General features: G+C 38.0%; 1 long non-coding RNA gene across 1 annotated transcript in view; it reads left to right on the top strand.

Annotated features, from left to right (window-relative positions):
- The window catches only part of LOC121133174, a 51,809-nt gene that overhangs the window by 22,435 nt on the left and 13,830 nt on the right, over positions 1-15,544 (top strand). The window contains exons 3-4 of the long non-coding RNA XR_005869946.1: positions 7,029-7,112; positions 10,547-10,671. This is a non-coding gene — a long non-coding RNA (uncharacterized LOC121133174). The remainder of the gene's footprint in view (positions 1-7,028; positions 7,113-10,546; positions 10,672-15,544) is intronic.

The raw sequence follows: 15,544 nt of genomic DNA, 5'->3' as shown, positions 1-15,544 counted from the left end.
CTACATTTTCACATCTTTTTCTTTGCAGAAATATTCCTTTTGAATGGCAGGCTGCAATTGGATAGGCTTTTTATTTTTTTAAGTCACTGACCAGGAATATATAAAATATTAGAAGGCATTTGTCCCGGTGGAAGAACACAGCTCACTGAGAGGTAAGAGGTAGTTATTAAAGAAGTTATACAACTTTGTCTCTTCACATCAGAGAGCTGCATTTGACAAGAGCCTCAAGTTCAGTCACGGTGGAACATGAAGTTGTGGGACTTGCAGAAGACAGTAATGTAACTAGCTTGTGAAACCATCCACTTGGCACATTTTCACAATCGTTTTGAGTGTATATTCTCATGAGCACATGATGCTGGCTCCGGCTTCATCTGTCTGATGCCTTCAACATTTGATCACAATTATTTGAAATATGTTCATGGCTAGTGTTTAAAACTTCTGAATTTTTCCTAGTAGTTTTGTATTCCTCACGTACACTTCAAAGAAAGAAGAATGCAGATGAAAGTTTCTGTCCCACCTGGTCCTGCGGCCATTAAGTCCCAAGTTAAAACACACAGAGCCTTATATTAACTATAAACTGTTTGGCTGATGACTCAGGCTTCTTATTGGTTAGCACTCTCTTAATTGCTAACCCATTTCTATTAATCTGTGTATCTCCTCGTGGTGTGGGCTTACCAGTGATCTCCAGGTATCTTGCTTCCTCGGCAGCTACATGGCACCTCCCTGACTCTGCCTACTACCTTTCTCTATCCCTGTTGGATTTCCTGCCTGGCTTAATCCTGCCTGTCCATTAGCTGAAACAGTTTTATTCATCAACCAATAAGAGAAACATATATTCACAGCATACAGAAGGACATCCCCTATCAGAAGAAGATAGACATCTATTAAATAAATACAGTAAAACATTAACCTTGCTTATTAGATTCCTTGTGGAGTTAAGGTTAATTCAGTTCTGTTTAATGCACCAAATAGTTCTTGATCTCTTCCAAGCCAGTAAAGAATTAAAGACTATGAAAAGATTATCAAAAGTTAAAAAGGAAAGCATCTCTTTATCTTTAAATTTCTACCATATTAGGAAAAACATAAGAATCTCAGCCATCCTAAAAGGTAGGAAATGGTGATTAGATGAGGAAGCTGTAAACTTTTTGTTAAAATGTATTAGTGAGATTTCCTTGACTGGGATTAAGGAAGACCATAAAGAAGAACATGATTAACGCCACTTGAAAAGGAAGGATTCTTTGGGGACAGCAGTGAAAAATGGACAGGAATAATCTGATAGAAGTGATTCATGCTAGATAGGAGAAAGGCAAGAGAAAAAAAACACCAAGGTAGGAAAATAGAAGGCCTTCGTCTGTGATGAAAGGTGGCCAGACTGGGTGTAACCTAGCATGCTTGAGAAAGATGTGGAAATCAAAAGTGTGCACCTAGGCCAACACGTGATGGTTTTGCTAGTAGTTTGGTTATGATTCTACAGGCTACAAGGGAATTTCTAAGCAAGAGAGTGTCTATCAGGCTTGTGATTTGTATGGCTTATAAAATATTGCTCCTTTCTTCTCATGCATAATTTATCTGGTTTTTCCTATACTACTAAGGTTTTTTTTTTGTCTTGAACTTTAATTCTATTTTTTCTCTCCTGTCAGAACTAAATCAGAAGAATACAGAAATCACTAACAATACATTGTATACACAAATATTCATGTCCATTTGGGAAACAGACTAGATTGTTAAAGAAACTCCATAGTAACGATAATGATTCTGTGACTATAAGTCTAGTGGAAATTGCATAATGTTATTTTATAAAAATACTTTGAATTACTTCTGAGCTGTATGGGAATCCAGGAGAAATTTGCCTTCACTGGAAAGCAGAAGAAGGTTTTCTTCATATTCTATAGCAAAAATGATGGAAAAATATTTTGTGGACTTTCACAAGCCTACCTAAAGTGGGAACAATTAATTTCTAAATGTTGGTTTTAGGAATGCGGTAAGGACTAAAATATTTGTTTTAGTTCATAAGGAATGAGTAGTCTTCAAACGAAGCAGTCTGTAGGTTCCTCTGACAAGATTTATCCCCCTCACATATTCAGAGTGAACTGAGAGGCATCTGCATTTTACACAGTTAAACTGTGATTAATGAAAACAAAGATAAATGATGTGACCCGTTATAAATATCATTTTTATGGAAAATAAGACAAAAGCAATTTTATTTTTTAATGAAACTTTTGCAAACGAGGAAATAAAAAATACCAACAGTGAATTTCAGCTCCAAGGGTTTTTTTTTGATAAAACAGATTATTGTGTATAAGATTAATACAATTGGAATTGGAAAAGGAGCACAGTTATTCTGATGGAGAAACAGGTCGGGTAAGTTGAGTATAGTGTACACAGGTGAATAACAGGTCTAATGCATCCTATTTGTTTAATGCCTCAAATATTTTATTCAATAATTTGCCAAGTATTTAACTATTATCACAGTTACAACAATTTGACATGAAATAATTGAATCATGTCCATGCTCAAACTTAAGAGTAGGCAGACACAGTGGAGAAGAGAAAAGACAAAAGGTTGATAAAGTTATATCCACAGATCTATGCCTTCTACTCATATATAACACTGGAGATGCTTCCATATAAAGCTTTATGTATGGCACCAGTCTTTGTCATTTTAAAACTAGGAAAATATTTTCTTTTTCTTTTTTTCTCTTAAACCAGAGAGTAATGCCATTAATTTAGAAGTTGTACATTGGCTTGGGACTGTTGACTTCAGCACACAAAAATTTAGTTTCTGTTGTATGAAGACTGTTACAAGAAATACAATCTAACAAGGCAAAATATTTAACACCCTTGTGAATGTAATAATAATGACAAATACCACATCCAGCAATAAGGTTAGATAACTCATCTTCAAATCTCACTGTGTGCTTTAGTCTGGTATTCATTATTGTCAAACCTAGATTAAAATCCAAATTAATTCTGCTTACTAAGAAACATAGTCCTACTAATTTTTTGATGTTTACTTAAATATCCAAAACATCTAATCAGACTGGAAATACCTAGTTTGTAGTCAGTTTTCTTTAAAAAATGTGACTTTAAAACTTTCTTATTACCCACAAACTCATAGAATTTTTCTGATCCAAGATGAAGATTCATCCATGTTCTGGTCTATTCTCCCGCTAGATGATGCTTGATTCCTTATTGTTCAGGTGTCTTCTGCAGGATAGTATAGTTCTCTATTTCCCCATTTTTATATGAATAAAAGGAAATGATGTAAAGAATGCACATATTGAAAGTATCATAATGAAACCCATTACTTTGTATACTAATTTTAAAATTATTTGTAAATGATGATATCGTATGGAAGACATTCTTTATAAATAGTTAACTTTGAATAAACATTAAGTTATATTGCAAGAGTTCACAGATGTCATGCTATGAATTTGAAGGTCAGCTGAGTATTTGAGTATCCACAAGAAACTGCCTTGCAGAAACCCCAGAGAAGGTCAATAAGGAAAATATGCTTTCCACAGCAGGAAGCTGTCAGGGCTCTTCTTGCTTAGACAGTAAGGAGGTCTTGAGAAGAGTTTAGGTCCCAACAGGAAGGGAAGTTGCAAATGCCAGGCTCAGGAATGGGCAGGGTCAGCCTTTTCCATTCTGCATGCTGAAATCTGAAGTACTGCAGAAGCAATACAAGAGGGTGTAGCTTGGGTCCCTAACTTGAAAACATATGCTAAAACCCATTAGTGAAAGAAGAGTGCGCCCTGTCTTGAACGAAATGACAGACTCTGGATATCCCCATGGAGGGCCGCGTGGGGAATGGAGTGGAGATTGGGTGGAGGTGGTGGGGAGAAGTGGAGGGAGAGGGAGCTGGAAAGAAAAACAAAGAAAAAAAGGAAAAAAAGAAGAGTATAACCCAATGAAGGAACTTTCTAGTTACCTGGGAGTGAAGTACACAGTGGGCAGGACAGCTACTCAGCTCCTTTCCCCTGAGATGGTTTCACTATTGCTGTCCTGAATCATTGCTGTCCTTGATTTAATCACTTTGACCACAGGAAACATCGGGTAAATATAGGCCATATAACCTAAACAAGTTGACATATAACTTTCGTTGTAGGATGTTTATTGTGCTTTGAAAGATGAAACACATTGTAGAGGAAAGAACATTTTAATCTATGTAGTATCACTATATTATAGCATCCTGACTGAATTCAATTTGATGAGATAATTAGTGGAATAATTTGTCCCAGTCTTAATTATATACAAATTTCCCATTCACACATTCCATGGAAACTGCCAACTCCTTTCTCCTTTCTTTCCTCAGAAACTTGTCAAATTTCCAGTAATCCACAAGAAAATTCTTACTCAATGCTTCAACTTGCAAAGTCTCAGCCTTTTGGGAGTGGCAATAAGCATAAGATCTCTCAAGCATTAGAGGGCTCTAAAATGAGCCGTTCAGAAGAGTGACAGAGATCTGGAGAGGCTGGGAGAGGTTTTAGGAAATGAAAGGATTGGGTTTTGTAGGTGGCAGGGCTAGCACTGGCTGGCAGCACGACAGAAGTGGGTTACATCAGGAGCAGCAGTGACATTGGCCAAAATGGGTGGGCACCCAGACCTTGCTGCCTCAGGCAATAAGCGTATCTCTCTACTGGGGTGAAGGTGGGAGGGTGCTCCATCTGAAGACATAAAATAGCTAAGCAGTTCTTATTCAGACTAAAAAGGTGACATTTCTAAATCCAGTGTGGATTTGCCCTTTTCCAATCAAGAAGTACCTGGAATCAGTCTTTTCTGTCTTAGAAAATGAAAAAAATTGAAACTGCAAGTTTTCTCCCATGGCAATATGGCTTAGTGGGTAAGGACACTTGTTGCCATTCCCAACTACCTCTTTGATCTCCCCCAAACCACACTGCAGAAAGTGAAGTGGTCACCTCAGCCCAGGGCCTGCATATGCTCAGTTGCAGGTGTGCAAAAGCACATACACTAACAAGTGTAAAACTGAAATGAGTTTCCATACCTTAGGAGTTAGAGGATTAATGCTTGAATAGTTGAGTACCTACTCAGAATATAGCAGCTGTATGGTAGGCAAAGGTTTGCATTTTTAAATACTTCAAAAAGACTGGTAGTTCAATAATGGCGTTTCAGAGAAGAACCTGAATTTAATTATCATGACATAAACCATGGAATTATAATTTCAGTATCAAGTTGAATCATGCACTTAACAACACAGGTTCTGGTGTTACGCTCAGGAAGTGGTTTCCTATACCAGTGTGTTCAAGGGTACTTTCCACTTTCTCTTCTAAGAGGTTCAGTGTGGCTGGATTTATGTTGAAGTCTTTGATCCATTTGGACTTAACTTTTATGCATGGCGATAGATATGAATCTATCTGTAATCTTCTACAGGTCAGCATCCAGGTATGCCAGCATCATTTGTTGAAGATACTTTTTCCCCCACTGTATAATTTTTGCTTCTTTGTCAAAAATCAGGTATTCATAGGTGTGTGGATTAATATCAGCATGTTCAATTCAATTCTACCAGTCTACCTATCTGTTTTTGTGCCAATATTAAGCTGTTTTCATTACTCTCTCAGCCTAGATATGCCTAGGCCCTACCCCAAATGATGTGACAGACTCTGATGATCCCACATGAAAGACCTCACCCTCCCTGAGGAGTGGATAGGGGGTGGGATGAGGGACTGGTGGGGGGAATGGGAGGGTATATGGGAGGGAGAGGGAGCTGGGATTGGTATGTAAAATGATTGTTTTTAATTTAAACAAAAATTAATAAAAAAGATGTATTTAAAAAAGAACACAGGTTCTTATTAACTGTGCTTCTCCAAAAAGTACAGTTTTACAAGAAAGAGTTAACAGAGAAGCCATTCATTCATGCATTCATTCATTCATCCATCCATCTATTAATTCAATAGATACACTTTGAGGGCCCATTAAGATGACTGGAGTGTTTATTTGGAGGCTAAAGAAATAGCATCAAGCAAAACTAGCCCTCACTGGTCTTACAGTTAGTGTTAGTAGATAGAAGACTACAGTTCTTAAAAGTAATTGTAGAGAAGTGGTGGAAAGAAAAACAAAGCAGTGGGGTGGTCAGAGAATTGTGTGGTACTCTGTTACAAGTAACTAGGAAAAGACAATTGTGACAATGACATTTATGCAAAGACACTCATGGTAGGAGCCACAGAGATACAGGATGTGCAGGAAAATGGCATCTATGCAGTCCCCAGACAAGATCTAATGTGCTTGAGGACTGAGAAACATAGGAAGAGCAGAAGAGGAGAGAGATGTACACAGACGGCTAGAGGACGGGGCAAGGGACCTTGGGGTGGGGAGCTGTCAGGGCCTTCCAGGTTACAGCCAAAGCCTGTAATAAAAGCGAAACACCAAGGCCTCTGACTTGAACAGAAGGCTTCAGATCTTTGCAAACATAGTGCCTAATGTTTTCAGCCAGTTATAGGTCTGATTAATTGTGTACAAAAGTCTTGGTGTGTTTTTATAATTGCATTGTAGGTATTATCTCTGTGGCATCTTTTCTTTTAAAGAGCCAAGAAGAATCACTGTACAATGATTTTTTATGTCACCATATAAAATAAAATTAATGGTCCCTCCATTTTTTGTGAAGGTCATTATCTTAGAGGGAGGAAAATTCTCATTTATGACTAAGCTTACTGATTAAGGATAAATAGCAAGTAAGTTGTAATATGATTTTTAAATGAAATAAATCCGGGCATGCATGGCTTAGCCTTCTGATTTTAAACTTAAAAATCTGGAAACGTTGAAAAATAAGTCTTATGTTGTTCTTATTTGGTGCCAACATATGACCCATAAGTTTGCATTCACCTGGAATTACCATGCTTTATGGGGGCAGAGCAAATTTTCCAATAGGGTGAAAAAGATTTAAATAATATTCCATTCTGGTAGTATAATGTTAATTAGGAAAATGACAAATAGAAATTAATTCCAATTTTACATGACCTGCTATGTGTCTCAGCTTCTAGTTCACCCAGAGTGTGTCTTCTACTTCTCCAGCAGAACAGGCACTCCACTTGGGGATGCCAACTGAATAGAAATTAAATGAACTGCTCGACCACAAGTGCCTGAGGAATTGCAGAGGTAACTTTCATTAACCTTGATCTTATAGTAAAAAGCCCTTGAATGTCAATGGGGGACTAGACTTGAGCTGATATTCTTTAATATTCCATGCTTAATCAAAAATGGCAATACAACATTTATCATCAGAGATTTACATAGAAGTATCTTAAAACTTTGAATGGGATAAACAAATTGAGTCACTAAAAACAGGTCAAAGATGATTGCTACAAGCATCTTTGAAATTAACTGGTTTTTAAAAAGGAAATTTCCACACAGCAATGTTTCTGATACCTCTGCTCACAAATTATCAGCATTAAGGTATTTTCCTTTCTTTTCCAATGTTGACATTTCTTTTTTTAAGTTTTTGAGAACTTTGTACATTTTTACAATGAAATGTGACGATGTCTACCCCTCATTTTCCCTCAGCCCTTCCTATCCCTACATCATGTTGCCTATGTTTTCATAAAAAAAAAAACCACCAAGTCAGTTAGTGTTGCCCACATGTTTGTGCATGGGGAACATCATTCACTGGAGCATGGCAAACCTACCAGCTGCCACTTTCTTTATAGAAACCATGTGTGGCAACACAGGGTCGCCTGTCTCTAATCTCTGTGTAGCTCCTAACTCTTGTGCCCCTTACACCCTTGTTATGTGTCTGAAAGCAAGTGCAGAATCTCATACTTCACGTTAAGTTTAAGTTCTCCCTGCACAAACTGGACAGCACAGGCTTCGTGAGTCTTGACCCTGTGCCCATTGCAGCAGTGGGAAGGTGAGCATTAAATGTGTTAAGAGGAATTTCAGAATTCCCTGCTTGCTCACTCACACACTTGTCCCTTCACTTATGTTTTCTGTCAGGAATGAATGTATGAGAACGAACTGGGCAGGATTGTGCAAAGAAAGAAAAGTCTCGAATTGTTCAAGGGTAGCCTTACAATCGTCTCCTAACCAGGCAGTTTTAGTATACAAGTAGTGATTTATTTCAAAAGGCCAGCCAGTCAATTTAGTTGTCATTGGGTTTGGTCACTTTGGGTGGTAAGGAGGCAAGTGGAAAAAAAAATCATATGTGTCAGAATAGGCAAAAGTATTCATTCACCTATTATCACGTCTTCAGTGTTTGACAGAAAGCTGTGATTTATAGATGTGGCCTCTACAGGTGACTTTGTGTACATATGTGTGCATATATGTAGTTGTATGACTAAGATAAAAGAGAAGGGAGGAAAGCAAACAGTGGCAGGCAGGTCTCAGGTAATGAAACCTGGCCTTTAATTTTCCTGAAGTACTATCTCTATTGAGAGATTAGGATCTTTACCCAGAAAGGCAATAATTAGACATCAAAGGGTGTTAAATTGTTTTAGATCATGATGTTTTATTTCTCAAATATGGCTTGTGTGTGTATGTATGTTTTGATGTTAGAAAGATTCCTTCATATAGATAGATACCAAAACACCATGTTTTCCTTATGCACATCATATATAAGCCTGCCCAGGCAGATTATGGGATCTTTGCCATCAATATTGTGTAGTAGCCGTGGAGAGTATTTGTAGAATGAATTTTGAAAGAACTTGAAGAAAACTTTTCTAGTGTTAGCCCTTCCCCTTTTATTACTTTATAATCCAGGGGGAAAGGGGACAGAAGCTGACTGCCTAACGCATAAGAAGCAAAGACTACCATGTAGCCATTTCTTCTTCCAATACTGAGAACTGGGAAATCTTGATGGATTTGAAGCAACCAAGTGGTTACTTAAAAATTAAAAATTAGCTACCTTAAAACTCAAGTGGTATCAACAGAGATTCTTTAAAACATCCACAAGCAGATTGAGCTAAAAATGACAGTAAAATTTTGTTCTACCAATGTTGGTTCATTCAAATAATATGTAATTCAAGGTCACTGCTAATCACTGATTAGATGTTATATATTGTTAACAAAATACAGAACAACTGGGAATAATTTAACCTCAAGTTGGTTAATGTTGATGGATTCTGATCTGTTGTTGGTTCATTCAATAAGCTTTTTCTGTAATCAATCCTAGCTTCATTTTGGGCCGGAAAGAATGCCAGGTATTTATTCTGGTGGCCTCAGATGGGTAACATGCTTCTGTGAAGCATCCTGCCTCTCAAACCCACAGTTCCTTATTGGACAGGCTGAGCGTTTCATGAGTGCAGAGGGGGTATTGATACTAGAGCAGAACTATTCAGAATTGTAGTACTCCTCAGTTGCTGTCCATGTGGAAGACTCTGGACAAGGTATTGAAATATTCAGTGTTCCTTTTTAGGTATCTGCAAAATGAATATGAAAATAATAGTACATGATTCCAGAGGGGTATTTTTGAAAATTAAAATTATCTGTTATAAGACAATTAGGGAGGTGATGGCATATAGTTCTCCATATTAGTACTTCTAACAGATAAATGTCCTCAACAGACACTGTTGTTAAAAGAAAGTATAATTCCTGTAGATAACTTCAGAAACAGCAATAGACAGAGTAAAGCCCAGATTCATCTGCTTTGGCTTTCTTCTTCCCCATTTCTATCTAAATCCATATGCACAGGGAAAGTGATTTCCCTAGCACTTCTCCAAACTAGAAAGGAACAGCTCTGTTGTCATCAACAAGTATCTCTTCAATTAACACTTAAATATCAATTTCTGCAGATCTACACAGATAAACATATAATCTAAATTTAAAAAAAAGAAAAGAAAGAAAGGAAAAGAAAAACAAACATGAAGTCAGAATTACTGACTTTCTTTTATGCTGGTCCTGCCTGCTTGGCCTGTGTCCACAGAGAGCAGAATTCCTTCAGACTGAGGGACTTTCCTTCAAATGTAGCCATGACTGTGAAGGACGAGAGATGTGCTGTTTTCTCATAACAGAAAGACAGTCTTCCTCTCCAAGTGTTTTCTTATGGAGCTGACTTTACCTTCCAAGCCCAGGTAGTGGCTGAGCCTGCAGAACATAGAGACTAACCTCATTCCCCACAAAGTTCAAGCTCAACCAGATTTTAATATATTTAATTTCATAATAAAATCATCCCAAAATTTCTTGTGATGGGCAAAAATAAACCCTAGGTAAAACCTCTTTAATACATCAAAATTCATATATAATATAAATAGAGCTGTAGGGAAAATTAATTCGTGGAAGCATCAACACATCTACTAACTGACAAAAAATATCCTCAGTAAAAAACAATTTGTATGGTAGTATAACTAATTTTTCGTGTCTCAAGGAACTGTTGCACCAACACTGTCTCAAATTATCTATTATTTCAAGGCAGATTTTTTAAAATAATCACGAGGGAACATTGGTAGAAGGTATGCTTATAAAATGGAAATATTTTCTAAGAAATCCCCAGTAAGAGAAAAATGTATATTTATGGGAAGATATTTTTTGTTAACATTTAAATTTTAAATTTTGAAATCTGTATTTATTAAAAGTCATCATCTGGTTCCTTTCTATTGAAGCCAGTTGGAGGTATCGACTCTCCCTGCCTGCCTGTGAGAGAGAAAAAACAAGGGGAGCGACACAGAAAGCCAAAGGCACCGAGGGTTAGACAGCCCCTGTGCCTCCTCAGCTTCTCAGAGCACAAGTGAGTTGGACAACCCACTCTTCCCTAGGGGGGGAAAGGCAGCCTTACCCCTGGACTGGACAGAGGAACGCTCCCTCTGTCCTTGCACATAGGAGAAAGAAGATCTGAGGTGTATTGTTTGTGTGTCTACCATTCAGTCATTTCTACAGGCAGCATGTTGTCAGATGTTTTACACACATCATCTCATTGTCTTTTTATAGCCATATCCCATCTTACAAAAAGGCAACTGAATCTTTTTGCAGTTAAGTAATTTCCTCAATGCCATATGATGGTAGAACAGGATGGAAAGGAGACTATGGTATTTGAATCTCTAAACTTCTCTTTTTTTAGCACAACACTTAGGAAGCAGCTGGGAGTGTCTGACCCAGTCTTCCAATGCTACATCTCCTCTACTTGCCCAAACTAAGCATTTTATTGATATACTTCTGGAATGATTAAAACATAAAAATCACATTATGGTTTTTATAACACTTGTGATTTCTGGGCTATGAAAGACAATAAATGGTAATAATAACACATCTAACTCTACTCTCAAGAATGCTTTGTCTTTCCCTTTATTGGGCATTCACTTCAGTACTTTGCTAAGCATTTTTCACATATTATTTTATGTAAAGAAAGGAGACATAAAATTTTGCTATGTATAACTCAGATGAAACTGAAACACATATTCTATTTTTAAAGTGAAGATACGGACACTGTTTTCTGCTTCTTTCATTCCGCCCTTTATTTCAAGAAGACAGATTCCCTATTGTCCAAAGCCGGGTTCACCCAGGTCCAAAAGTGAACCTACAACAAAGAGCATGCACAAGGTGATGGAATCAGCGAGGAAGGTTCAGAAAGTGAAAAGCACAGGGAACATCTGAGAACTAGCTGAAATCCAGTTCACGCCTGTGATTTTGCTTTTCACTCGCTTGCACAAGGTGGCTAAAAGTTAGATGCAGTGTCCCTGGCAGCATTTCTCTCAGCACTCACAAGCCAGCAGGCCAGCACACAGCCACCCCGGGCTAACAGGGACCGTAATTCTGCCATTCCCATTGCTACAACAGTAAGGGAAATGAATCTCATTCTGCTCATATCGGGGCAGTAATTTATCAGATGATTTATTTACAGTGCAGTCTGCATGACAAGTAAACAAATATGTTATTTTTGCCTACTGTACTTGGATTTTTAAACAAGAGAAAGAGACAGAGTGTCTTTCTAAGATATGGGAGTAGCTCTGACAACAGCTTTGAAAAATAAAGGGACTCCATTACAAGGAGTTTAGCAAGAACTGATTTACATACTAGAGTAGACCCTTCATGAATGCTGTCAGCATAGAGTGGGAAAGGGGAGGGAAAAAGGCTCCAATTGCATGCTAGCACTGTGCATGTTGATGAATCCCCAAGCACATGTTAATTAATGCCCCATTGTGTTTGGCAGACTACCAGGGTCTGTGATTGTACACAGGCTGCTCCTTTAAATGGAGAGTGGCTTACTCTACATTGAAAAGAAAAAAAATTGTATTTGTATAATCCACAGCTATTCCTTAGGAATAAGTGTTTTGCTTTTAGTGCAGTTAGGAGAAAGGAGCTGCCACCTATCACAATATTTTATCATTACACTTTAAAAAAATACTCAACTCCAGGAAAGTAAGAAAGCACAGAAATGCCATTGTTTGTAAGGACAAAATATAATTGCTTCCATTGTCTTATATGAATCATGGTGTAGATTTCACTGAGAAATACTGATAACTAATACTGGTATCTGTCTTCTTCTGTGGCTGGAGCAGAAGATGAAACAGCAGAGATGAAAAAGAAAACCTCATAATAAACACATGGAGTGAGTGGGGGGTGTCACCTGGCTGCAGAGGTAAATGGAATGTTGAGTGGAGGGCAGAGATTCATACAAATCCCCTGGAATTACCGCTCATAGCAAACTAACTGGAGTGTTAATTTTGATCGAAGCGGAAAGAAGACTTGTTTTCTCAGCTCTCACTTCTTATTTGTTTTAATGTGCTTTTTACTACTCGTACTGTAAAGAGCTGATACATGCCTTAAAGCGTAAGTGGCTCGAAAAAATAAATTGTCTCTTATTATTGCTTCTTATGAATAAAATTGACATATCTGAGAAGCTGCTGCTGCAGTCTCATCCAAAAAGATATTGTAGCCAAACAATTAATTGTATGCAATGCTTTAAATAATAATAAAATTTGCCTCCAGCTCATTAAGGAGCCATATATTTCCTAATCTGCACTGCTTTTGCCAAAATAGGCTGACTGGTGCCTCTTTTCACTGATGTTCTTGCCTTAATGATTTCAGCCTTTTGGGCTTCCTCTTAAGTAGAACTCCCTCCCGATTTCCTTAGCACATGCCAGCGTCATTTAAACTAGTGATCCTTGGGGTACAAGGACTGCCTACCCCAGAATCCTGGGGGCTGCCCTCCCATACAAGAGAAAAGCTTAGGTTTAGCGTCTAGCTAGCTTACTTAACCTGGAATTCATCCAGTATAGACTGGTCTGGAGGTAAGCCGAATCTTAAAGGGTTTCCCTTTCTTTTCTAATCAGCTAGTCTTTGTGCCTCTAGTCTTTGGGAGAGCTTCTTCAAGAGGAGAACAAATGGATAAAGCCCCACCTGTAGGTTTCCCTGCCATTGCTGTCAGCACGGCTACACAATGGTGACATTCTCAGGGCTAATGGAGGTCCTGCAGGTCTACTTTAGAGCTCAGAGCTTTGACGGGCGCTTACTGTTACATTATCGCACAACACGGTTACAATAGATGAAGTCACTTTCAAAAGAAGCCAGAGCCTGTACCTGCCAGTACTTTGCTTAATGAGCCCAAGACAAAAATAACCACATCTAATGGGCAAGGAGGCTAAGAGAAGGACACAAAACAGCCTTGACAAAGTGCAACCCTGAAATACAAATCAAGTCACACTGCAAACTGAGCTTCAAATTCTCGTTTTGATTCAAATCGACTTACCTTGCGCAAAGGATTTACTTTCTTGACCGAAGCCCAAATCTCTTCGAAAGAGACAGAACATTTTGCATTATGCTTTCCCATGACTGCATCAACGCTCATGTAGGCTCATGGGGAATTCTCCCCACACACTAGAGGGGTGGGTAAGGGCAGCGAGTACTGTGCCAAGGCCAGCTGGTGGTGGCGCACGCCTTTAATCCCAGCACTTGGGAGGCAGAGGCAGGTGGATCTCTGAGTTCGAGGCCAGTTTGGTCTACAAAGCGAGTTCTAGGACAGTCAGGGCTGTTGCACAGAGAGACCCTATCTCAACAAACAAACAAACAAACAAACAAAAACAAAAACACAACAGCAAAAAAAAAAAAAAAAAAAAGTACTGTGCCTGCAAGGGCACACAGGCCAAAACACAGACCCTTTTTCTTGATGCCTTAACTTGCTCCTTCCAGCTCTTTGTCAGACTTCATTCATTAGCTTTGAATCTTTCAATCCACTTTTGCTTCTTATTTTCAGACGCCGCACTTCTTCCCTAGAATGTCACAGCTCCACTCCTGGACTGGGTAGCTGCTGTTTCTGTAGCCTCATCCTATAGCCGCTAGATTTGCTTTTATTGACACCCAGCTTGTGGCTATTATTTAAGTAAAGAGCTATGAATGAACAGTATAACTCAACCTAAACTTTACCTCATTGTTTGGGGACTTCCTCCTCTCCTGCTCTTGACATAGACTGCTTTTTGGTACTTACATCTCCCAGTATGGCTATATGTGTGCATTTCTCCAAGGAGACATATGCTTCATGATGTTAGTGAAAAGTATTCATTAATTTTTTTCTATTGTCCACAATGTTCTGAATTAATATATAAACAATAGCAGTACTAAGTAACATTTAGTGAAACACGTGTTTCTGGCTCGGTGCTGCAAGGTTTATCTTAATCCTTTCAGGAATCCTGTGAAGTGGTCATTATTATTCATGTGTAATCCATGAAGATGCCAAATCTTAGAAGAGTCAGAAATTTGCCTAAATTTGCATAGTTCACATTTGTGATAACAAGATTCTAAATGAGGGCTGTCTAACTGCTGAACTTCTTAATCACTGTGTGGAGCTTTGAGTGATTTGGCTGAATGACTAAATTAGAGTAAATTGCTAAAATATTAAGCCATATTCAATAACTGAAATAAAACTATTACATATCCAATGTTTTTAAATATCAAAGTTATTGTAGAAAAGACCTTTTCTCTGCTTATGTGATATTAGGGATTTCCTCACACTTAGCCTTCACATATAAACAACCTCAAATTAAAGATGAAAATAAAATCAGGTTCCATCACCCAGGTTGGACAGAGAATGGAAAACATAATTCAAGAAATATACGGTGCCTTATGAGGACTAAACATTCACAATTATTCAATGAAAGAGATTGAATTGATGAACCATCCACTCAATGAACATTGAAAAATCAGCCTTTATAGTAGCTACTTTAGAATAATATACAGTAACTCTTACAAAATATTTGGAATATGTTTTCTAACAGCATAAAAACCATTGTAAGCATGCAAATGCACACAGAAAACAATCATGAAAATTCCCACAATAGTCAAGTGTATCATCTGTTTATGATGGAGATGGCTGATTCTCCTCCACTGTAATTCTGAGGCTGAATGGAATGTGCCTTGTGAGTATAGGGAACTTGACACATATTCACGTCTCCTGTGAGTACCTCCCTACTTTATGCTTTTGAAGATGTCTTCTGCTAAGAAAAATTTTTAGGACTACTCTTTCTCTGTGGTCTCCAGTCCTTTTTAATAGACCACCAACATTTAGGATTACATATTATACAGGATAATGAAGAGTTACAATGTTCATGGTAATTCTTGCCTTATCTCCAGAGAAATATTTGTTATAGAATGCCCAACTCAAGATAATG

This window comes from Mesocricetus auratus, unplaced genomic scaffold (genome assembly GCF_017639785.1).
Source record: "Mesocricetus auratus isolate SY011 unplaced genomic scaffold, BCM_Maur_2.0 Super-Scaffold_100020, whole genome shotgun sequence".
In the NCBI taxonomy this organism is placed as follows: domain Eukaryota; kingdom Metazoa; phylum Chordata; class Mammalia; order Rodentia; family Cricetidae; genus Mesocricetus; species Mesocricetus auratus.
This window is presented reverse-complemented; position numbering and strand designations above follow the sequence as displayed.